The 24,399-nt window shown below is 45.8% G+C and overlaps 1 protein-coding gene across 1 annotated transcript in view; it reads right to left on the bottom strand.

Moving 5' to 3' along the window:
* Window positions 1-355: 355 nt before the first annotated feature.
* LOC147444186 (transcription initiation factor TFIID subunit 8-like) overlaps window positions 356-24,399 on the bottom strand; it is a 29,063-nt gene continuing 5,019 nt past the window's right edge. Inside the window, exon 2 of the mRNA XM_086527801.1 lies at window positions 356-492. The gene's annotated coding sequence lies outside the window, so the exon portion shown is untranslated. The remainder of the gene's footprint in view (window positions 493-24,399) is intronic.

Here is a 24,399-nt window from a genome sequence, read left to right on the forward strand (position 1 = left end):
GGGTTGAAAAACATTATCTACACTTATCCATATAAAATCAACATGGCTTCACCAAGGAGTACTTAAGGATGGAGCCTTCCTAACCCGTCGATTTTAAAAGCACAAGACATAATTAAACAAGCAATTTTTTAGATAAAAATCAAACAATCAGAGAGAGAGAGGCTACGACTCTATACGCAAGTCAAATTTGCACCATATAATAGATACAGATTGACACTTGGTGAATCTGGATGAATGCTAGAAACATCTAAGAAACAAACCCAAGTGTGTGTAACTCTACTAAAAAATTACAGAAGCAAATGGCTTCCTCCTGCAATTGATTGTAAGTGTGCACGCACACACACACACACAGAGAGAGAGAGATCTGTTCTCTTATGTACAACCTGGTTACGGGCCGCAGCAACTCCGTTATTAAGGAGAGCAGGTGTTACGCATTGTGTGAGACGGAAGGACTGATTCCCATTTTTGGACAGGCTCGTGTTCCCAGGCATTCTGCACAAAATTTCTATCAATCAATCAATCTCTCTCTCTCTCTCTCTCTCTCTCTCTCTCTCTCTCTCTCTCTCTCTCTCTCTCTCTCTGCACCCTGATGCCTTCCCACCGCATTGTGCGCAAATGCGCTGCTCAGCCCTCTACCCACCCAACACACCCACCCCCCCCCCCCCTCTCTTCCAAATTTGAAAAAAACAGCCCGCTCCTTGAATTGCCTGCCCCTGTCCATACACTCCCGTCCACACAAATGTTTACTCACCCGCACATCATACACATGTATCAATCTGTCAAAGGTGCAGGGAAAAGTGAGGCAGTGAGCGAACGGGGCGGTAACCAGTGTGGACAGCAAGGTACACTCCAATGGTTCATGATGAATCTCCTCTGGATCAGTCCCCCAAACAGTGGACAGCCCTCTGCAATGATAGATCTTCCTCTAGAGAAGCCGTAGCCACACAAGACGGTAGCAAGCAACCTAGGGCAACTGCACATATACAAATCGCTGAGGGGTAGTGGGGGACAGACACAGATTTCTAGTGCTCAGAGAGAGAGAGGATAGCACATGCTGGATTGCCTGTAGGCATTTATGATCCGACTTGTCAGAGATGCACTTTGGAACCTGAGTCTTTGAGGCACTGTTTTTGGGTTTGTCCATATGTGCAGCCCGTGTTCCAGGGCTTGCCGACAGACCCAGTTTTCCTGTCAGCAGTTACCATGATCCGACTTGTCAGAGATGCACTTTGGAGCCTGAGTCTTTGAGGCACTGTTTTTGGGTTTGTCCATATGTGCAGCCCATGTTCCAGGGCTTGCCCACAGACCCAGTTTTCCTGCTTTCTCCGTTGGGATATAGACCAGGCACTCTATAGATGATTCCAGATATCCAGCATCACAGGTCGCATTTCTGCCAGCGAGAGACAGTTTTCACGACGATATGTAGCATCACGCTTTGGACCATGTGGAAGGCTCGATGTGCTCACATTCTGGGCTCTCAGTCCTCTCCTACGTCCACCATTTTGACAGCCATTTGGACAGAGATGCTGCATACTCTTCGCAATCAGTAGGATTCTTCAGCCGGCTCCTCTTGGGCAGTGGAGCAGCGTCGATGCATCTTTCTTCACAGATGGGCAAGATCGTCAGTTCTTTTATGTCGGGATCATGCCCACATCACATGGCATTATGCGCCTCCACAGTGGTTCCTTTTACATTCATCATACAAGCCACCTTGATGTTTATGTAGCCCACACATTGTTAGCCCACTTTTGTACTTTCTCTAGGTGATTGGCCATTGTGCATCGCTAGAGGTGTCTTATATATACCTAGATAAATCAAGGATAAGCCCAGATTCACCCTTGAAGGAAAGTGCACGGTATAGACCCAAGGTAGTCACCCACAAGACAATATAACCATCAGCTCCATCATGCATAGTATTGACTAAATACCACGACATTCCCACTAACGTCGTCAGTGCCCAATACTGGGTGTAGAACTAGGTAGTAACATATGCTCCCCAACACACACACACACATAAGCATACATCAACACAAAGTTCAGCGTACTAAGTTTCTGTCACGACTCCGGAGATCAAGGGCAGACTCAGCCATAATGAAGCCTAGCACTAAAAGAAGCATTAAATTAGAAAAATTAGCACAAAATCAACTGGTCATAACTCGGACGATCAAGGACATAAGCACCACAAAAGATAGAAAGAATTAGCACAATATCAACTGGTCATAACTCGGATGAAAACTTCACGATGTGAAGTCTGCATGTCCGCTATACGACTAAAAAATATACCTAGATGAATCCAGGATAAGCCCAGATTCACCCTTGATGGAAAGTGCAAGGTATGGACCCACGGTAGTCACCCACAAGACAATATAACCATCAGCTCCATCATGCATAGTACTGACTAAATACTACGACATCCCCACTAATGTCGTCAGTGCCCAATAGTGGGTGTAGAACTAGGTACTAACATATGCTCCCCGACACAACACACACCACACGCACATGAGCATACATCAACACAAAAGTTCAGCGTACTGAGTTTCTGTCATGACTCTAGAGATCAAGGGCAGACTCAGCCATAATGAAGCCTAGCACTAAAAGAAAAGAAGCATTAAATCGGAAAAAGAAGAATACGGAACCTTCTTCCAGAGAGAGAGAGAGAGAGAGAGAGAGAGAGAGAGAGAGAGAGAGAGAGAGAACTGGACAGAAGAGAGGAGAAAATATAGGATAATGGAGGTCACCCAAAATGCTTGCCAAACTCTACAATAAACAATTGTATAAGAGAGTAACCCTGCCCCACATCTTTTTCTTTTTTTAGGGGGGGTGGGGGGAAACTAGAACTCGTCCACACCCATAAGTGAACTGGGGCACCCTCTAAAAGTGACCTTAGCCAATAAGTGACACCTCATCATAAGTGTGTGGCACACATGCCACGTTCTCATAAGTGACACACAGCTGGAAACTGCAACAAAGGAGATTCTGACCCCATAAACACATAGGACAGGCCCGGTCTCATGCTAGCCTACCCGGTGGTCTCGCATACGGGATGTGCGACCGGAAAAGTACCTCTACCTCGCATACGAGTAGGCATAACCACAAAACAGCCCTCACTCCCTAATCTATTCTTGGGAGATAGGGAGACACCACCTGTTAGAGTTAAGGCATCTCTCCAGATTCATCCAGTCAGTCCCAGTTTCTCCCAAGGATAGGTGCTAGGGAGTGAGGGCTGTTTTGTGCTGTGCCCGGCCAGTGTGAGGTAGGTTCTCATGTCGGGTCGTATCTAGCCATGTTTAGCCTTGGGTTTTGGCTCAATTCCATGGCCATTAGGCTCCTGCAGGGTGGGAGCAATATATTTTTCCCTGTAGCCCACAAGGCACCTGCTGCCTTTGCCACCATATTTCCCTAATTCCCCATTTTTCTGGTCGTGAATGTTGGCTGGCTGGCTCGCCGACCTGATCCTTCGGGAGTATATATGCAGGGCAGGAGCGCTTGGAGAGATACACTGTATGCAGGCTTTGGGAAGCACAGGGCGCCCCTAGGGGGCAGCCCTAGGAGGTGAGGGGGCAGGCAGCCCTAGCGTTTTTCCCACTCAGCCTCAGCGTTTTTCTCTCTCAGCCAGGGGGCAGCACTCGGCCCTAGCGTTTTTGGTGGGCAGCAGTAGCAGATCTCGGGGATCATCTCCTTGGTGCAGTGCCTTCTCAGCCTCTCATAGGTCTTGTGACCCCGCAGTGGCACATTTCCTTGACCGAGATCTAGATCCACATCTAGATATAGCCAGGAGGAGATGCCCCAGATCTATGCTCTTAGAGCATGTTAAGAGGAGAAGTCCATGTCGAGACCGTGTCAGTGGTCTCATGTGCAGAAGCAGTCGGCAGTGTCAGTAGCAGTCGTAATTGTGTGCACCTCAGGTCTATTCATTAGGCATGTCAGTTGTGTATGCTCTCCGAGCATGTTAGAGGAGATGTCCATGTCGAAACGGTGTCAGTGGTCTCGTGTGTAGGAGAAATTGGCAGTGTCAGTAGCAATCGCAGTTGTGTGCACCTCGGGTCTATCCATTGGGCATGTCAGTTCTACGCCGGACCACCCTTGGTCACTTGTATGAGCAGATTGTTGTCGGCATGGAGAGCCTTTCCCAGATCTCTCTCTCTCTCTCTCTCTCTCTCTCTCTCTCTCTCTCTCTCTCTCTCTCTCTCTCATTCTTAGATGTCGGTATTTTGCCATGTAGCCCACAGGGCAACTACTGCCTTTTCCACCATATTTCCCTATTTCCCCAGGGTTCCGCCTACTTACTTCTCTCTTGGCTTGTCATGGCTTCTTCCCGTATCTTCCCAGAGTCGTATTCCTTTACGGAGAAAGAGAGGAGACCATGCTTTGCTACCACCGTCACAAACGGGAGCGCATAGCAATATAAAATATACTCAGATAAATAGAGGTTATCTCTTGATACTGAAGCTAGAGAATATATATATATATATATATATATATATATATATATATATATATATATATATATATATATATATATATATATAGAGAGAGAGAGAGAGAGAGAGAGAGAGAGAGAGAGAGATCAACACAATACTCGGGACCAGAAGATGGGCTGGTCCCCCCCCCCCCCTTAAAAGTATCTTTATTACTAGGGAGAAGTCTATACAAGCACTTGAACCAAACGCATTACCACGTTCATTCTAGAATCAGACTTGATGGTACTTGAAAGCCTCGGTTTCCTGTTCCTAGGGGAAGTTCCTTTCCTTATTCCGAATCCTCGAGAACCAAGGTTCTCGCCTCTAGATCTCACCTTCCAGACTCAAGGTATGGCATCCCTACAACTCTTGTCCAACTCTGTTCCCAAAGTTTGCTCTTTGTGCAGAACAACTCTGCTTTCCTAGACGAGAAGTCCTGGGAATCTCAACTTCCGGATCCCATCTCGAGAGTTTACCACTCTCAGATCCGTGGATCTACTCCCAAACTCAAGGTGTGAAACCCTTGGGCTGATCTGGCTCTAATTCCTGAGAGCGCTTTTCTCTTGTAGAGGCTCGTGCTTTCCTCAGTTCCTATACCCTCGCGAAGAGGAAGTACTCCTGCAAACAAATACTCAAAGATCAAAACATGACAAACGTTACCTTTGAAGTCTCGACACTCAGAATGCAACTCGGTTCTTGAAAAGAAACTTCTCAAAAGAGATCTCTACACCGAGAAGCCTCTCTTCCAATCCTACACACAAAAGAGGTGTGCTCTCGGTTTCCTTCTCATAAATCAGCCCCATCTACTACATTTATGGGCTGAAAACAGAGGAAAACAGTAGCTTGTGGCGATGGAAACGCTCTCCATAGGCACTTCTTTGCGATCCAAGCAATGTCTGGAACACTTGGGGCAGCCATGGGAATCAATGGCGACATTTTCTTTGGGGCTGAAATTCTGCAGCAGCTCCTCCTTGCTACTAGCATTGGCTTCTTCTTCAGGCTCTAAGAGAGAGAGGATTTGCTTTTATGGCTCTTGGCAGCCAGCGGGAATAGAGCGGTCTCGCCAGAAGGAATAGGGGAGGAGGAGAAGCGCCAAAAAGAGGGGGAGAAGGATCACAGACGAAAGAGAAAGAGATCATGCGCTGCAAGAAAGGGGGGCGCTGGTTTTTTTCTATGCTTTTTTTAGAAAGGTGGCTGCCCACTTAGTAAGTGGGCAGGCGGCCTATTTTAGAAATGGTCTGAACTTGTTAAAAGCTCAATACAACCTATATAAGCAAAAAACAATGCTTGCACAATCACAACCCAAGCGTCCCTTGATGCAGCCTCACACACAGATGCAATATTAACATAGACCTCTTTACGGAAAAACGTCTGCTTTCTCTCAGAAAGCATCTGTTTTTCCTCAAAATTTCCTCTAAACCCATCTTCATTCAAGTGCTTGTCCATCCTTGTGCACAATTATAACACAGTTCGGAATTTCCTCTCGACTATAAAATATTCCCTTTCCGATGCCGCCATCACCCACCATGTGACGCATCAGGAATACCCATCACCTAGTCCTTTCTCACTGAACTTACGGTGCAATCTCCTTTGCGATGCTCTATGTCAATAATCCTACGACACATCAGAGATGTCCGTTCTTGGATGGTTGAATACTTCTTCCCGATGCTCCCTGCATAGTTATCGGGGAATACGTTCCTAAGGGCCCGGAACGTTGGAAAGGCGTTCCGAAGATGCATGGGTGCATGGAACGTCTCGGAACAGTTGGCGGTTTCGGATGGGTGCTTGATACATGAATGGGGCTATCGGATTGGGTCGGTACAGACCGGAACGTGGGGACTGCCAGAACAACTAGGGGATGGCCCAACCGCCAGATTTCGTTCAGCTGCTAGTTTTCCGGCCAACACTCAATACGGGCAGTTTTTTGAGATTTTGAGGGAAGCAATTTTCAGCTCCCCCTTATAAAATGCACTCCCCTCACCCCTGCACAAGTGACACAAGGCTCTTTCTCGCTTGCTCTCAAGCTCTACCCTCAAGCTCCTCAAGCTCTTGCCCTTGCCCTCTAAGAGTGAAGCCTCTCTCTTCCTCTCTCAAGCTCTCTCTCTCTCTCAAACGAGAGTTACCCGGAACGCGGAACGGGAATGGCGATGGGGACCCCCGCGCAACGGGGGAACAGCCAAGGGTCCGGAACGGGAACGGCGCGGAACGGGAGGCATAAAAAATACCCAAATAATGCTTGAGAAGGGAATGGGTGTGAGGGGGTGCATTTTAATTTTTGAGCCCTTGCACACTTAAAAAAAAACCTAATGTTCACTACAAATTTGCAAAAAACTGCCTATTTCTCCCCATTTTTTAGAGTTGGCCATTCCGGGCTGTTTCGAGGCCGTTCTGGGCCGTTCCGAGGCCGTTCCGATATCAAGTGGTCACCCGAAACGGCAAAACGTTCCGCGACGTTCCGGCTTGGCAGAGGGGGAGGGAACGGCGTTCCGGTATTCCAGGGCCTATGGAATGCGTTCCCCGGTAACTATGTCTCAAACCCTCAAGGCTCAAGCTCTCTCTCTCTCTCAAGCTCTCAAGGAGTCAAGCCTACATGAAAGTTTGAAACACATTTGTGGCTTTGCCATTTGAATTTTGCAGCTCTCTCTCTCTCTCCTCTCTCTCTCTCTCTCTCTCTCTCTCTCTCTCTCTCTCTCTCTCACACACACACACAATCCATGGTTCTCGTACAACCCCCTCCGTCCATGCGGACAACACTCAAAAGCCGACCATTCTGGGATGAGGTGACTTCGGAGGGCACCTTGTCGGCGGCGGGAGGTGCTTGCGCATAGGCATGCAAGCTATGCTCTTACCATCGGAAAGGGAGCCATGACAAAGTGAGGGCACGCTTTCTTCGAGTGCCTGGACATGAGATGAGATTTTGCACCAACTAAGCGCCAAGAAGAGGAAGGAGCTTGAGGAAAAGGATCGGCAATTCAACCCTAAATCCAAGCCCGCACGCAAAGCTATCGACCCAAAGACCCTCATTTTCCCTTCTTTCACTCTACCCAAAGGGTCTTCATCCAGCCCGATTCGTCGCCATAGGACCCTTGCCACCTCTTGGGACCCAGAGAAGAAGAAAGACGTGAATGCCGCCGTTGCCCAATTCTTTTATCACGACCATATTGTTAAAGTTTTGGCATCTCAAGTGAACTTCCCAATGTGATCCCATTATTTAGTTTGGCTTTTAGGTATTTATTTTACTTATTTGTCAAAGTCGTGGGTAGGGCAATTTACTGGGATTGCTATATAAGCAACCCCTTGCCTCCATTGTATACACATTCAATTATTCATTGCCAAGGTTGATTGGTTCAGGAGACTCTCTCTCTCTCTCTCTCTCTCTCTCTCTCTCTCTCTCTCTCTCTCTCTCTCTCTCTCTCTCTCTCTCTCTCTCTCTCTCTCTCTCTCTCTCGTGCTCACTCCCCTTGGTCTCTACGCTTCCGCATCGTCGACTTTGACATGGTATCAGAGCCACTTGGTGTAGCTCGGTGATTCAAGAGCCTTGGCGTTGAGGAGCTGCCCAGAGAAGAAGAGAACTCCCTTGTTGTCGGCATCTCCCCCATTGGCGTTCTAAAACGTTGGTCTAGCAGCGACGCCAGAAGGTCCCCAATCGGCATTTTAAAATGAAACCTACATTGCGTCGTTTTCTCCTTCTGTCGCAAGCATTTTGAAATGCTAGTGCTTGGTAGCGTTTTCAGCAGCCCAACCTTCCTGCAACGTTTCTAAACGTTGTCTGCTAGCAGTGCTTAGGACATCAACCTTGCTTGGCGACACCCTCCCCTTGCGTTTTAGAACGCATGCAGTGTAAGGTCTTTGGAGCGACGGTGGCAGCAGCCATTGTGAACAGCGTGCTGAAACGTTGTGTGTGGCTTGGGACAGAGCCTCCCTCTTTTGCTTCGCGACAATAGGCTACACGACTCCTCTTTTTTCTTGCTACATTTTTAAGAAAAAGCTAGAGACTACTAAGGTTTCTAAGCTAAGGTGGAACACTGGCTTGAAGGTGATTCCCATAAAAGTTTTGAAGCGCGGCGCTTTCGGCTCAAGGGAGGGCGAAAATCGCCTCAGCTTGGGGGAAGTAAACCTTGGAGCTCTAGAGAGGGATAGCAGAAGGTGTGGAGCAGCTTAGGAGTCGCAGACGAGTAAAGTGACTTGGTTCGTGCGGCTTGGGATTTTTTGCGGCCTATTGGAGAGCGAGAAGGTGCGAGATTACCAGGTTTTGCAACTTCAACATGGCACCCCCTTGCTCGAGTGTCCGTGATGACATCGACCAAACCCAAGCAAAAGCTATGGATAACGAATCAACCATCCAGTTAGCCGCCTGCATCGGCACAATTCTCAAGGAACCCGACAAATTGTTTGGCTCGAGTTTGTGAAGTCAAAAGCAAATGGAGGAGTTCGCTAGAGGACAGCGGCAAAGGTCAATTGGAGAAAGATGGCAGTACAAGTACTCAGTTAGCTGCCTTGGTGCCCACGAGGTACGATCACAGTAGTCATGATTGTGATTCGACGCTTTGTTTGGCTCAAGAGTTTGAAGCCAAAGGCAAAAGCAAGAACTCACAGGAAGACAACGACAAACGCAAGCTGGACAGAGATTACAGTAATAAAGATATGGCAGAGGAGATCGGCATGGCACACATGGCGGTGGCCACAGTGGCCTCGACGTCAGATTTCTAGTCAAATGACAGGTGTCACCACTAGCTTCAACTAGAGAGAGGCTTGTGAGTGGCAAAGAGGGGCAAGCAATGCTCCCTATAATTAATTTGGACCCTTGTGTTGGAGTTCAAGTTATTGGTGTTTCGACCCGTAGGTCCGAGTTCAATACACATGCATCTGGTCGGGAACCAATCAAACGTCTAAAACACTATGGATGAGTACACCAATCCATTGTTGTTGGTCAGATTATGGACAAGATGTGCTTCAATACTTCATTATCTTGAAATTTTATATTTCGGACGTGATCTGTTCACAGTTCACGAATGGGAATTATTGGACGTAGTATGGTCTACAGTTCAAAGTTTCTACAAAGGCAACCGATGCTCAAGATGGCATTACTTTCACGTACAAAGTTGAGGAGAGCAACACCGAGGTGTATCCAGTATCCCGACCGGTGCTGGGGTGTCCATGGTAGCTTCTTCATCGACTTGGTCTCACTATTGATGTCCACTATGAGCTACAAAGAGGGTGTTAAAGTTTTGGCATCTCAAGTGAACTGCCCAATGTGATCCCATTATTTAGTTTGGCTTTTAGGTATTTATTTTACTTATTTGTCAAAGTCTTGGGTAGGGCAATTTATTGGGATTGCTATAAAAGCAACCCCTTGCATCCATTGTATACACATTCAGTTATTCATTGCCAAGGTTGATTGGTTCAGGAGACTCTCTCTCTCTCTCTCTCTCTCTCTCTCTCTCTCTCTCTCTCTCTCTCTCTCTCTCTCTCCCCCCCCCTTGGTCTCTATGCTTCCGCATCGTTGACTTTGACACATCCCATTTGTCGCGGCTCGGTAATCTTTATCAATCTTCTCTCTCATTTCTTCCGTTCTCTTTGTTTCCGCCACTATGATCTCTAAACTATGAATAATGATACTAACCTCTTGCATGTGTGATCGAAATAGGTCAGAGTATTGGAAAGCTATGGTGAAGCAGGTAGGAGAGTATGCCACAAGCGTATGTGCCGCCATCTTTGGAAGCTCTCCAAACCACTTTGCTCGATCGAGAGAAGGCGGTCATGACTCATGGAGTAGGCAACGCTCAATATTCAGCCTTGGGCAAAACATGGCGTTTCCCTCATTACCGACAGGTGGAGGGATACAAGTAAGAGATCCATTCATGACCTCGTTGCATACTCAAGTGGAGAGATATATTTTGTGCACTCTCATGATGCCACCGAGAGTGGAAAGTCCGCCGATGTCCTCGCCCGGTGCAAGTACCTCAAGCGGTCGGGTGGCAAAGTGCTCCTCAAGTATTAAGACACCCGAGTTACACATTCACATGTTACTTGTCAATCCTAAGAAAAGTGAATTCTTCTTGGAAGAGATCCACTTTCTTGGCCACATAGTGTCAAAGGATGGTGTCCGAATGGATCCCGCAAAGGTTGAAGCTATTAAGACATGGCTAGATTTAAAGACTATGCATGATGTCTGAAGCTTCTTGGGATTGTGCTCATAGTATAGAAGGTTTATCAAGAATTTTGCAGAGATAGCTTCACCTTTTCACGCTTTGCAAAAGAAAGAGGTCACTTTCAGATGGACCCAAAGAGAGATTTCAGCTTTTAGTCTCTTAAAGGAAAAGTTGACTTCAAATCCCGTGATTGTTTTACTAGATCTCAGGAAGTCATTTGTGGTCCAGTGTGACGCGTGTGGCAATAGCATCGGAACACTGCTAATGCAAGATGGTCGGGTAGTAGCTTATAAGAGCAAGAAAAGACTATGCAAATCTATAAGAAAGAGTTATTGGCCATCATTCATGCGCTCTCTAGCTGAAAGCACTACCTGTTAGGTGCTGATTTTGTTGTCCAAACAAATCATCAAACCTTGCGATACTTCTTGACACAATCAAAGCTATCCAAAAAGCATACGCGATGGGCAAACATTCTCTCTATGTTCCACTACCAGATTATGCATGTGGAAGGCAAGAAGAATATTGTGGCTAATGCGTTATCAAGGAAGCCACAAATTTCAGTTGTGTCAATTCCTTATCACATGAGTTGGATGTGACATGAAGGAACAATCTGCTACTGATGAAGATTTTGCAAGGATTTTTGAATAGTTGCAAGAGGGGCAACATCATGAGCACTACCTCCTCAGAGACAATTTTATGATGATGAATGGTAGACTTTGTGTTACTAAGCCATTGCGACATAAGGTCATAGTAGAAAGTCATGTCCCATCGTATGCAGGACATCGTGGTATTGATGCTACAGTTAAAGCGGTAGAGACATTCTTTTACTGGCCTACCTTGAGGAGAGATGTGGATGCCTTTGTGCGAGCATGCGTTGTTTTCAAAAGGTCAAGTTTGACAGGCAAAATGCACCAGGGTTGTTACAGCCACTGTCGATTCCGGATAAGCCAGTTGGAAGCATTGCTATGAACTTTTATCTTTGATCTTCCAAGAACGCCAACAGGGAATGATGGTATATGGACCATTATTTGCAAGTTCAACAAACAGGCCCATTTTATCCCTGTCACGAAGAAGATAAAATCTAATCAGATGGCACGGTTATTCATGTACAATGTGTTCAAGTACCATGGTATGCCACAATCGATTGTCAGTGATCGTGATCCTTGCATGACAAGTTTGTTTTGGAGAGGATTGTTTGAGAACATGGACACTACGCTCAAGTTCTCGTCTTCATTTCATCCACAAACTGATGGACACTCAGAAGTGGCTAATTCTATTGTCTTAGATCTACTAAAATGTTATGTGTCAGATAATAAGGGCAAGTGGGAAAAGTATTTGCCTATGCTTGAGTATGTGTACAACAATACGATGCATTCATCAACTGGCAAGGCACCTTTTGAAATTGTTGAAGGCGGCAAGAAAGTTCCTCCCATTTTGCATACAAAGAACAAGATCTTTCAGGCAGATCCATATGTTGAGAATATAGATGAAATATATAAGAAGATTAAGCTTGCCTTGGAGAAGACTCAAGCAAAACAGAAAAGAGCTGATGATCGTCACTGTCGTGAACTGTTGTTTTCACTTGGTGATTGGCTATTTTTGCAATTTGAAAAGGCAAGGTTGAAGAAAATGAAGGGCAAGAAACGGTTGTTTCCGAAGCTCAGCATGTGTTACTATGGGCCTTTTCAAGTGCTTGATAAGATTAGCGATGTTGCTTACATGCTGAATTTGCCTGACGCTTGGAAGATTCATAATGCGTTTCACGTGAGTCTTCTAAGACCCTTCGTGGGTGATGTGCCAGAAGATATGCCAAATGAGGACCAGCCAGAAGTTGAGGAACTTGATGAAATTTTGGTTCCTAAGCAGATTTTGGCACATAAGGAAAGAAAAGTTAAGGGACAGGTTGCAAGACGCTATTTGGTGAAGTTCAAGAACTATCCACCTATGGATACAAAGTGGATGGAAGAGCATGAACTGTCAGAGTCACCAAATGTATTGCAGCTTTACCTTGAGGCCTTTGGGTTACAGCCTACGTATGCCCCAACACAACGTGTGCAAAGGAGGGGTAATGATACAGCTAGTACATCAAATATGCATATGGATTCAGTGTAATAAAAGCGTGCATCGCTCTTTCAGTGTCAGACGTATAATGTTCACTTCTATCATAGATGGAAATGACAAAAGTATGAAGGTCTCATTAAGTCATTTGTATCTATGTCTTATCATCTTTCTTGCGGATACATGCGATGGTAAAAGAGTGCTCACAACACAAGATCATCAAATGGCATGTATTTATGGTATGCAATCGAGGACGTTTGCGATTTCAAGAAGGGGGTATGTCATGAGGACGTGGCAACTACTTACCTTATTTGTTGATTTCTTTCCAATGATTTTTGTTTAATTTTTGAGACCCTCTTTTTTAGGTTGTAAATCGCCGAACATTGTATGGCCAATGTGAAACGGTAGTTTCACCCGCAGACGGAAGTTGGTTGGCACTGGAATTCGAGTAGTAAAAGGGTGTATCGGCTCAGTAAAAGGGTGTCTAGGTCCCCTCGCCGCACTTAATAAGTTGGTGGATACTAGGAAATTAACTCAATAAAGACACAGTGACAAGGTGGGGTCACCCAGAGAAAATCACCATAGAAATGGGCTACATTGCATTATTGGACGTGGTCCGAGTGGCGAAAGATGGTCAGATGACCAGTGAGAGTCCAATGGAAGCATCTCCTAAAATTTAGGGAATTGCTATTTTGGGCCACGAAATCTATTCGTGTCATTAGCTTCAGAATGACAAGGGGAACATTTTATTACTCTGCCGCTAAGTCAACTCAACAACCGAATGAGATATTTTTAGACCAGAAGGTACAAAGCGGGGAATAATGCATGAGTGCCACTTGGCATATTTTTGGGCATATTTTAACTTTAGAGAGAGAGAAGTGTTAAAATAAAACGTGGGCTGCATTTTCAACCGTATGGTGGATTGTTGCAGGGAAAAAACTATTGTGTGCTTGCCTACCCTCTATGTACAGTGAAGTGCAAGAACTGAAGCCTTGCACAGCATTCACTGCTCTCTCCCCCCCCCCCTACATGCAGTAACATGATACCCCACAAGAGGGCTCTTCATTTGACCTATGTACAGTTGTGTGGGTTCATGCGCGATTGTCGAGGCAAGAGCCTCTTACACAGGTACTGGATTAGCTAGTTGCCCAGGTACAGGTGAATTCAAAGAGATTTCACGCCAGAAATCTTGTCCGATTCAAAGGGCAAGTAGCCCTACAGGTGCGGGAGCTCGAGGACTTGCTACCGATGCGATCGGCTCGCGAAACAGAGCCCAAAACAGGGAAATACAGCCTGCTATGTATTTTTGCAAGGGGACCGCTGTGCGAGTGATCTGGCGCACTTTTAGGGCAGAAAACAGAGAATTCAGCGTGCTTAGATTCGCCAAGTTTTGCAAAGTGTCCGTTGCATCAGGAAAGTCTCTTTTTGCGTGGGGATACTGTCTATGAAGCGTCCTAGTATGATTATGCTACCGAAATCAGGCCAGAACATGTCATTTTCAGCCCGCATTATGTGGGGAAGCTTGTAGGAAATCACAGGTTTTACTCCCTCTTTGAATTCAATAAAGAAATACCGAAAGGGGCGCCAGTCTTTGGGGCCAACAGGTGTCGGCATCTGCTTGGAGCATTCTAGCTTTCGAGCCGTGTGTGTTTGAAGAATCAATTCCCGTTACAGGTTTTTATTTGCAAAGTTTCTCTGTGTCCTAAAGTCTAAAGTAAAGTTTCGGGTGAAAGCCTACGTCTACCGCCTTGCGGGCCAATTTCAATCCAATGAAAAATATCTGCAAAATTAGGATCTGTGGCATACTGATCTACCATATCCTCGAAGCTTCGATGATGTATCGCGGATATAACCAGAACCATGGGCTTTCTAGACAACGCATCTACCGCTAAATTTTATGTCCCTGAACAATGACTACCAAGAAATGAAACTGTGACAGGATGTTAGCCCACCTCATCTACTTTTTTGAAAGCTACTTCTACGACAAGAAGTAGCATAAACTTTGATGGTCTCTGAAGACGGTAAAGTCAGCTCTGAGTAGATGGTGTCGCCACTAGGTAAGAGCATGGATAATTGCCAACATCTCTTTCTCGTAAATCTGCGCAACCAATTCAGGACGTAAAAACATTCTGCTCTCGTAAGCAATGACATGGCCTTCTTGTATCAAGACTGATCCCAAACTGCGACCACAAGTTCCCAGTAAACGTCAAAGGGCTTTTGCAAGTTTGGAAAAGCCAATACTGGTCCGGCTGTCAGCTTTTCCTTGAGAGTCTGAAGGCTGCAATCTCTGACGGTCCCCAAGTAAAAGGAACCCCTTTCTGAATCAACACGAGCAAAAGAGAAGCTATCTCTACAAATTTTCGAATGAACCCTCGATAATAGGAGCAGAAACCCAAAAAGCTTCGAACTTCATAAACATTCTTCAAATCGCGCCAATTGCAAATGGTCTCAACTTTGGTCGGGTCCATCTTTATACAGACAATGTGTCCCAGAAAGTGTATCTCGCGCAAGAAAAACTCGCTCTTTTTCGCATTTACAATATATTGTCGCAGTGTCTGGAAAACTTGTAATAAATGGTATTTGTGCTCTGTCTCACTCTTGGAGAAGACGATGATGTCGTCAAAGAAAGTGCCCACAAACGATCGATACTCTCTGAAAATCCTATCCATCCTACAATTGATTGTTGTTGGAGCATTTGTAAGGCCAAATGGCATCACCAAATATTTATACAACCTCAAAAGTCGTCCAACCCTAGCCCTCGACAACTTGCAAAACCTTTGCCAAGGGGCCAAAAAATAAAGCAAACACACACACTACCAATTTACCAAATTGCATAAAAGGTTGATGTACACAATTGAAGCAATGTAAAGAAATAGCGGATGTAACAAACTTGGACACCCCAAGTCTAGATTCCACCGCGACATAGCAAAGATTCACTTTAAAACAATTCACAAAAGACGACACGGCCCAATGTAGTTCCGTGCCCAGAGGTATTGGCCCCAAAGACTGGCACCCCTTTTAGTATACCTTCATAAGTTCAGAATAGTCTGAACTCACGAATTATAAGAGAGAATAAAGCACTCATAAAACTATAAAAGCAAGGGACACACGAAAAGAAAAGAAAAACAAAAACAAACAAACTAACTAACTAAATCACTTTGTTTGCTACGAAACAAAACTAGATAAAACAAAACATTATTAACTTAAAAATGTTTTTAGAAAAGGCATGTGTAAAATAAGTTGACGCAACTTACTTGGCTTAAAACAAGTACTCAACTTTAAGCAAAAAAAAAAAGGATAAGACATCTTTAAAAACTTAATCCTAGAAATCAAACTTCACACAACAACTTATAACGGAACACATTCTTAAGTCCTCAAGTAAGCTAAATATGGCACCCCTTTTAGTATTTCTTTTTATATTAATCTGTGTAAAAAGTACAAGAGAGTCCCTGGGAACTCACACTCAGACTCTGCATCCAGATGCTCTGAGTAATGAGGCCCAAAAGACCTATTTATTGTTACAAGGGTTGCCCCAAAAGCACAGCCCCAAAAATATAAACTCAAAAGCTTATTAAGCTCAAAAGCAACTATCCCCAAAAGCTTTGCTCCAAAATTTGCTAGCCAAAAGCAACCAATGCAAAATACGAGTGTTCGTACACTGCCGTGTCATCATGACCAACGGAAAAGTCGGAGATCCGTACGGTCTGCCAGGTCAACCTGCCAACGCAATTTTTGGAGGTCTGCCACGTCATCAACCCAACGCATTTTACGGGTTGCTGCCACATCAACAGGGGCTGTGTGTGTGTGTGTGTGTGTGTGTGTGTGTGTGTTTGGGGGCTTGCCACGTCACCAATTTGTGACATACCCCCTTCTTGAAAGAATTGTAATCGCCCTCAATTACACCTGCAAAATAGACAGAGGCCATAAATTGTCTTAGTAGACATCACTATTAGTACCGACGCACTAGACACAACACATCTAGCACTTGTATAAATCGACAATCACCGGACATCACTTGACATCACAGGACAACACAGAACAAATCACATACAAATTCATTCTAAATCTCAGACCAGGATTAATCGGCAACGTATTTAGTAATCGCAGAGATTCACTTTAAAACAGTTTACAAAAGACGACACGGCCCAGCATAGTTCCATGCCCAAAGGTATTGGCCCCAAAGACTGGTGCCCCTTTCGATATTTCTTTTTATATTAATCTGTGTGAAAAGTACAAGCGAGTCCCTGGGAACTCACACTCAGACTCTGCATCCAGATGCTCTGAGTAATGAGGCCCAAAAGACCTATTTATTGTTACAAGGGTTGCCCCAAAAGCAGAGCCCCAAAAACATAAACTCAAAAGCTTATTAAACTCAAAAGCAACTATCCCCAAAAGCTTTGCTACAAAATCTGCCAACGCAAAATACGGGCGTCCATACACTCCCACGTAAGCATGACCGACGCAAAACCCGGAGATCCGTACTACCTGCCACGTCGACCTGTCAATGCAATTTCTAAAGGTCTGCCACATCATCAGCCAACGCATTTTACAGATTGTTGCCACGTCAGCAAGGTGTTTTGTGTGTGTATCCAGGGGCTTGCCACATCACCAGTTTGTGACATCGGTACGGACACCATCGTTTGGGTCCATTGCAGTCTGGGAGTGGAACTCTGCCATGTGACTCCATGTCTCTTGTGGATTCTCTTTGTCTTTCTGTTCAGTTGTTTGAAGTGCTAAACATTTGTCTTAGTCTATTCTCTTCAATTGGCACGTGGTGCATGTCCCATTACACACACACACACACACAGACTGTGGAAGCAAACTCTACAACTCAAAACCACGATGAATGACTACCCATCCTACACAAATACATTGTAAAGTAGGCAAGGAGGTCATATTTAGAACTGATTTCAAAAAATGCAAGGACTTGCTGCAAAAATGCAAAGGTTACCTACCATAGATGCAAAATAAGCACCAAATATGGGGTCAATTTGCAAATCTGATATGCAAGCTATCTCCAAATTTTAGCAATAAGGGAGCATAGATCTGCGTAGACGAGGCTCCGATGGGTTGAGAAACAAAACTACACAACGATTGCAAAAAAACCACAGATAGATACAATTCCTCAAGATAAAACTTCACAAAGACGCGACCGTGATGAAGAGGGCTGCAAGCAGAGGGGAGATCCCACAAAGAAGAGGTGCAAAAAAACCACAGATTGATACGATTCCTCAAGATAAAACTCCACAAAGACGCAACCGCGATGAAGAAGGCTGCAAGTAGAGGTGAGATCCCACAAAGATGGGTGCAAAAAACAAAGGATTTTCGCAATAGAATCCTTCAAAAATTAAGAGCTGGTGCAAAAACGCAGCATACTGAAACAAGTTACAATTATGAAATCTCTTGTAGAAGCCTCCCAAAGCATGTTGTGGGGTCGCCACGTGTTCCGTAGTTGTCTTGCTTTGATAATATGAAGGAATGAAGAGAAGCGAGCAGATAAAGAAGATGAACACAAGGGGGGAGAGAGAGAGAGAGAGAGAGAGAGAGAGAAATGAAATGAAATGAAATGAAATGATATATTAACGTCTACAAGAGGTCAAAATGACCTATGAGACCAACTGATTACAATGATGAGTCTAGTACCAAGTCTGGGTACAAACAAGAAAACTACAAACAAAGAACTGATAGGAGTGCTACCGACTCCTATGGGTGGCTGGTAGGCTGAGCAATGGTATCATGCCATAAAGGTACAAAGTGGGGATAAGTGTCACCATGATACAATATAGCAATAGCATGAAGCCTATCCCGATCGACATTCTAGGTGGCGTGCTAGAATCCTGTGGATCCTCTGCCGCAATCTCTGCCGGTGCTGCGTGGCTCCCCTTCTCAGTCGCGGTCGTCTCGATCTCCCTAACTCTATAGCTCGATCAATGAGAGTACCGCTGATGTGTGTATGGGTGGGAACCGAGCTCTCTGGTGGTGGTGTCCCCTCTGACTCTGTGGTACTCAGACTGAAGAAATCTGAGATGCGTCTCTGGGACTGTCTCTGTCTTTGCCCATTCAATAGAGCGTCTCTATGTCTCTGAATCTCAAGTAGGAATAATCCGAGACATCTTTGATCCTGATATCTCATGACTCTGTCTAACGAGTCAAAACCATCTCTGAATAGACAATGAAAGCGTCCCCGTATCTCATAGTAGACTGTGCAGCGACATATGTAGTGAAACTCTGTCTCTGGCTCTGCATGGCATAACTGACATATCCTACTGTCTGCTGGTATGCCTCTGAATCTACCTGTCTCAATCCCAAGCTGGTGTGAAGATGTGCGAATCTGGCCAATAGCACATCGTAACCTATGAGATAGATGTGTGTCCATGTAACTGGGCCGTGTGACAAATCCGTCTGTCGTGAGTTGAAGAAGATGTTCTCAATAGAAAACCCTCTTCGTACCCAACTCCCGTGATGGTTCTATCCATGTCCTCTTGCTATCAAGCTGGATAAGATCCTGCCGAATGAGTCTAGTAGTCTCCATCCGTGTAAGAGCCAAGGATGGTGCATCAAGAGAATACTGGAAAGGGGGCAGCCTGTCCATGCTGAAACCATGAGTTCATCTGTGCATACCAACATGATGTATCTCCCTGTAATGCCAGCTGTCTGGATGACTCGAGAGCAAGCCTGGCATACCTGTCCCTGGTGGTGTCCCATAAGCTGTGTACAAATGATACTGATCTGGTGAGTGCCTCAACCTCCATAGGTGGGGCAGCCAGCTCCGCTCGAATGATGTCATGTGGGACTGAGGCCTTGGCTCTAATCAGCCTAGAAATCATAGATATCAGGGGTCTCTCCATATTAGTCCATCCAGCACTGTCAATAGACGGTCCCCAAACCTGAACCGCGTAGTGCATAACTGAAGCGACCAAAGTATCGAAAAGCCAGAGCTTTGTTCGAGGTTCCTGGAACTGAACTTGCGAGCAAATCCTCTCTAAACCACCTAGGGCTGCATAGGCACGAGTCAATCTAGTGTCTGCTGCTACTTTCAGTGTGAACCTTGGTCCACTAAAGACCACCCCAAGATATGTGTATGCATCAGTGTACTCCATACTGTCCTGTCCATATGTGAAAGTAGGTGCTGATCTCCTAACCCACTGTGGCGTGGTATTAAATACCATGACCTTGGTTTTACCAAGGTTGACAGACAATCCACTATCCTCTGCAAAACTATGCAATGCGTCCAAATGTCTCTGCATACCCTCTGGCGATTCTGATATCAACACGATATCGTCAGCATACAATAAAAGAGGGATCCATGTCCCTGCAAGCTGAGCACCTCTATCACCTCCTCTGTCAATATAATCAGAGACCCCATCAACATACATACCAAATAAAGTAGAGGACAGTGGGCATCCCTGTTTCACTCCGATGGTGGAGTGAACTATGTCGGATATCCCCTCTGATGTGCGTACATGACCCATCACTGAACTGTACAATGCCATGATCCCCCACATCAGCTCTGTGGGTACCCCCAATTCCATAAGCCGGTGCATCAATCTGGCCCTCGGCACTGTGTCAAAGGCTTTGCGAAAATCCACAAAGCTGCAGTATATCCGTCTACCATGTGCTCAACCCTCCTCAATGATAGCTCTGAGTGTAAAGACATGATCTAGTGTGGAGAAACCCCTTCTGAAACCAGCCTGCCCAGGTGCTCGTATGCCCATAATCTCTGCCCAACTGCTCAGCCTATGCTCGAGGATGGATGCATATAACCGTGCCAATGTGTGTCCTACCATGATAGTACGGTAATTCCCCGGCACTGTGGGGTCACCTGTCTTGAAGATAGGTACAATAGTAGATAATCTCCAAGACTCAGGGAGACCCTCACACATGACACGGTTGAATATCCATGCAAGCATCTCTGCCAACAAATCCCCAGCATGTATAATGTGCTCTGCTACCAAACCCTCATGATCCTGTGCCCGTCTGGTCTTCATCCTGTCAATGGCCTCCTTTACCATCTCAGTGGTAAAGAAGGTGCTCGTAGCCGGACATGGTTGTGGTGGGTCTGGTAATGGTGGTTGTCCAGGTACAGTGTATAAAGATGTTGCATATTGCCCCCATATCTCTGTAGAAGTAATCACTGGTAGGGGAGACTTCTCATGGAATAGACGCCAAGCCTCTCCTGAATCTCTACTAAGGAAGAGCTGATATAAATCTTGCTCCATCTGGACCAAGAAAGCTCGCTTCTTCCGCCGCACTAGTCGTCGTGTAGCAATGCGAGACTGTCTATAGGTGATCGCTCCCAATGTAAGGTCCCGTTGTATCTGAGCTCTCCTCTGTCGACACTCCTCATCATACCAGTTGTTCTGAGGCATGTGCCCAGAACGACGTCTCTGCCCAGGCTGAGTGTGTGGATATGCCTCTGTCGCTGCCCCATGTAATGTCACTGTCAGCATAGATGTGATCTCCTCCACTGTGTATACTGGCTCTGATGTGCATAAAAGCCTACGTATCTCCTCTACATAGACAGAGTCAGTCTCTGGTGTAAAATTATAGCGTGTATGTCCACCATCCCGTGAGGCCTGAGATGTATTGTACTCAAAGGAGACTGATAATGTTAAAAGTGCATGATCTACTGCTATCCCAACTGGCCTGGGCCCCACTGTGAAATCCTGAATGTGAGAGATAAAGCTCGGATGTGTCAGAACATAGTCTACAGTGCTGGACCCATGTCTATGTGGAAAACAAGTAAAACCTGTAGACAATGGGAAAGTCGTTAAGCCATTCAGTATGGCTAAACTGTGAGTAGTCGTCATCTCTCTCAGGTATCTCCCATACTCTGTATGCTCTCTGTCGTGTGAGCATCTCTCAAGTCCAAACTCCTCTGGCTCTAGCTCTCTAAGCATCTCCTCTGATGTGTCATAGAAGACTGTCTGTGAGCTGCCTGTACGGGCATTGAAATCCCCCAGGAGTATGATGTCTCCATCTCTAGAGAACTCCCAGATATCATCATCAAGTATAGAGTAAGGAGACTGTCCTCTGGGTGAAGCATATACTGAAGTGCTGGGAGGAAAATAGCATATGGCGATGTACAAGAAACGTCCAGTCTCTGCCCTCAGCCTCACCCACAAGTATCTGGCCTGATCATCTCTCCGAACTATGTGCAATAGTGGTTGGAGCTCCTCTCTGAAAAGAACTGCTACACCTCCTGATCCTCTAGTCCCATGTGCAGTTCTGGTGCATGTCCTACAAGCTGTCTCCCATCTGTATCCTGATATGTGCGGCATCAACTGTCCTGGAGCCTGATGAGTCTCTGAGTAGAAAACAATGTCTCTGTCTCTGAAGCTATCCTCAAAGGCCCCCACATCAAGTCTATACGAACCATTACAGTTCCAAACTGCCATCCTGAGAGTGGTCCCATAGGTCTCGCACCGTCATGTAGAGCGGTGCTCTGTAATCACTACTCGTCCATTTCTGTAGAAAGCTAACTTCCCCTTCTCCCTTGCTGCTATAATCTCTGGCATGACCTCTCTCATATGTGCAAGCTGTGAGAGCGTAAGATCATCTCCTAAAAAGATGCCTGTTTTCTTGAGGGTTGGCCTCTTCTTTAAAAAGTCTTTCTTTTCTTCCATGGAGGGAAAGCGCAAAATGAGAGCCCGTCCTTTTGAACTCTCCCCATTACCTTCACTCTTCTTGCCCACTCTCCAAGCTTGTGTGTGCGAGGGCTTCTCCACCCCCATCATGGACATGAGGCTCTTCACCTCTTGGTCCACCTTATCTGAATCTTTTAGGCCGGTCACTCTCACGTGTAGAGCTCTGATACCAAGTGTTACGGGGACTCCCGGGACACTCAAGATGAACAGCTTCACCAAGAGGCCAAGGGCCCGTAACTTAGAGGTCACTCGCTAGGAGACTCGCATCCTCTGACTTGAGTCCCTTTCGGTGGCTCGTTGATGGGCTCGTCCAGAAAACGACCCGAGATCACGTCTAGCTTGACGCGCGCGGGAGCCTTGGTGGCACCGTGCGGAGTTGGAAGTTTAGTTGAGTGCGGAAGCGTCTTTATGTTCAAGTTGAGCGAACGAGACCATTCGGGCCTTGAGCGCATATCTGAGAGGTCTCATTGGAACTCTCTCAGGCCACTTTGGGCTATCTTGGAAAAATGCCGAAATGGACCCCGGACCGCCTCGGGTCGGGGTGGGCTGAACCTGCCAGCAGCCCGTCGATTGAGAACGAGGAGCGCCATGGGCACGCGTTCATGAATGTACATGGCTGATCCCGAAGAGGAAGACGAGGTCTCCGCGTGGAGCACCTAAACGTCCAATTCGGAGGACCCGAGAGCAATAATTCAATACCTCAAAACAAGTGGCATAAAATCTGATAAATGTGTTGCGGTTTACCTCATCTAAAAATAGGAGAAATGGCTCATCTAAAAATAGGAGAAATGGACCAAAACAAGGGTCAACTGACTTGAAAAGTCCAGGACGATAATAATGGATCAGAATGGGCTAAAACGCATATGTAGAACCAATCTGGCCTACAACCAAGAGATGCAACCTAGAATGCCCCCATCTAGTGATAACATATCTCCAACACGCTATTAACGAGGCACAACATGCATGGACGATATGTTAGGTGCAACCGAATGAATGTTTGCGCTTTGCTCAAGATGAGTGCTCCGAACTGTGCTCAAGGTTCCTTTTGTTCTTATGGAAGGGAGAGCCTTCCGTTCTTAATGAGAGAATGCTATGATCACAAACAAAGTGAACGGACATTGTGCGTGCGAGTGTATGAGACTGAGAGATAGAGAGAGAAGAGAGATACGACACCAGAGACGTTGTAAAACCCTCCTCCGAAGGCCCCACTCTCGTCGGCGAGAGTGGTCTACTATTGATTGCACAAACTGGTACAAACTGAATGCATGTGACTAATGCAAGTCTAGGCTATGTCGACGATGACGACGGCAACGACGAGACTCACCTAAGGGCTGAAATATGCAATCTTTCTACTGCTGTCCAAAAACGCTATGGGCTAAAATCTAGGGCTAGTCCAAAAACGTTGATTTTGGGGACTGTTTCTGTGGGTCTGTCGTTCGCTGAAAATCTGCAGGTTTAGGGCTGAAAACTAAGGTTCTTAAGGTTGAATCTACTACTCTTCTAGGGCTGAACTTGCAGGTTCTTCATGGCTGAAAAACGCTGCATGCTGAAAGTTGTACCTGTTGAAACGCTAGGCCAGAACTCTGTCAAAACGCTAGGTTGCTGAGCTTCTTCAAAAACGCTAAGGGATGGGGTCTGTGGCGATGGTATCCTGATGCAAAAACGCCACGCTGATGCACTCCAAAAACGCTAGGTGCTGAAGCTCCAAAAACGCTAGGTGGGGGATGGTCTTTGCTTGGAGGAAATCCACCAAGTTCTTATTGGAGAAGTTGCATGCTGAGCTTGGCTCCTGTTGCCTCTTCTGCCAAATAGTGCTAGTCTAGGTTTGCTTATATACAAACTTACTCAATTTGCCCTACCTACTTTCCAACAAAAGTCACTTAAAAAGTAAAATAGGCTAAATGCACTGGAAAATTCTTCTGACTAATTCTGTGGATTCTGATGGGAATGCTTATGATCATGCTGTGTACAACCAGAGGATATGCATCTACACTAAGTGACTGGGCATGCACGGTCTGCGAACATACTCACAAAAGTGCCATATCACTTCTAATCTAGACTGACTGGACTGACTGAACCCTG

The sequence above is a fragment of the Adiantum capillus-veneris genome, chromosome 13, assembly GCF_014529385.1.
Source record: "Adiantum capillus-veneris isolate H3 chromosome 13, ASM1452938v2, whole genome shotgun sequence".
NCBI classification, from domain to species: domain Eukaryota; kingdom Viridiplantae; phylum Streptophyta; class Polypodiopsida; order Polypodiales; family Pteridaceae; genus Adiantum; species Adiantum capillus-veneris.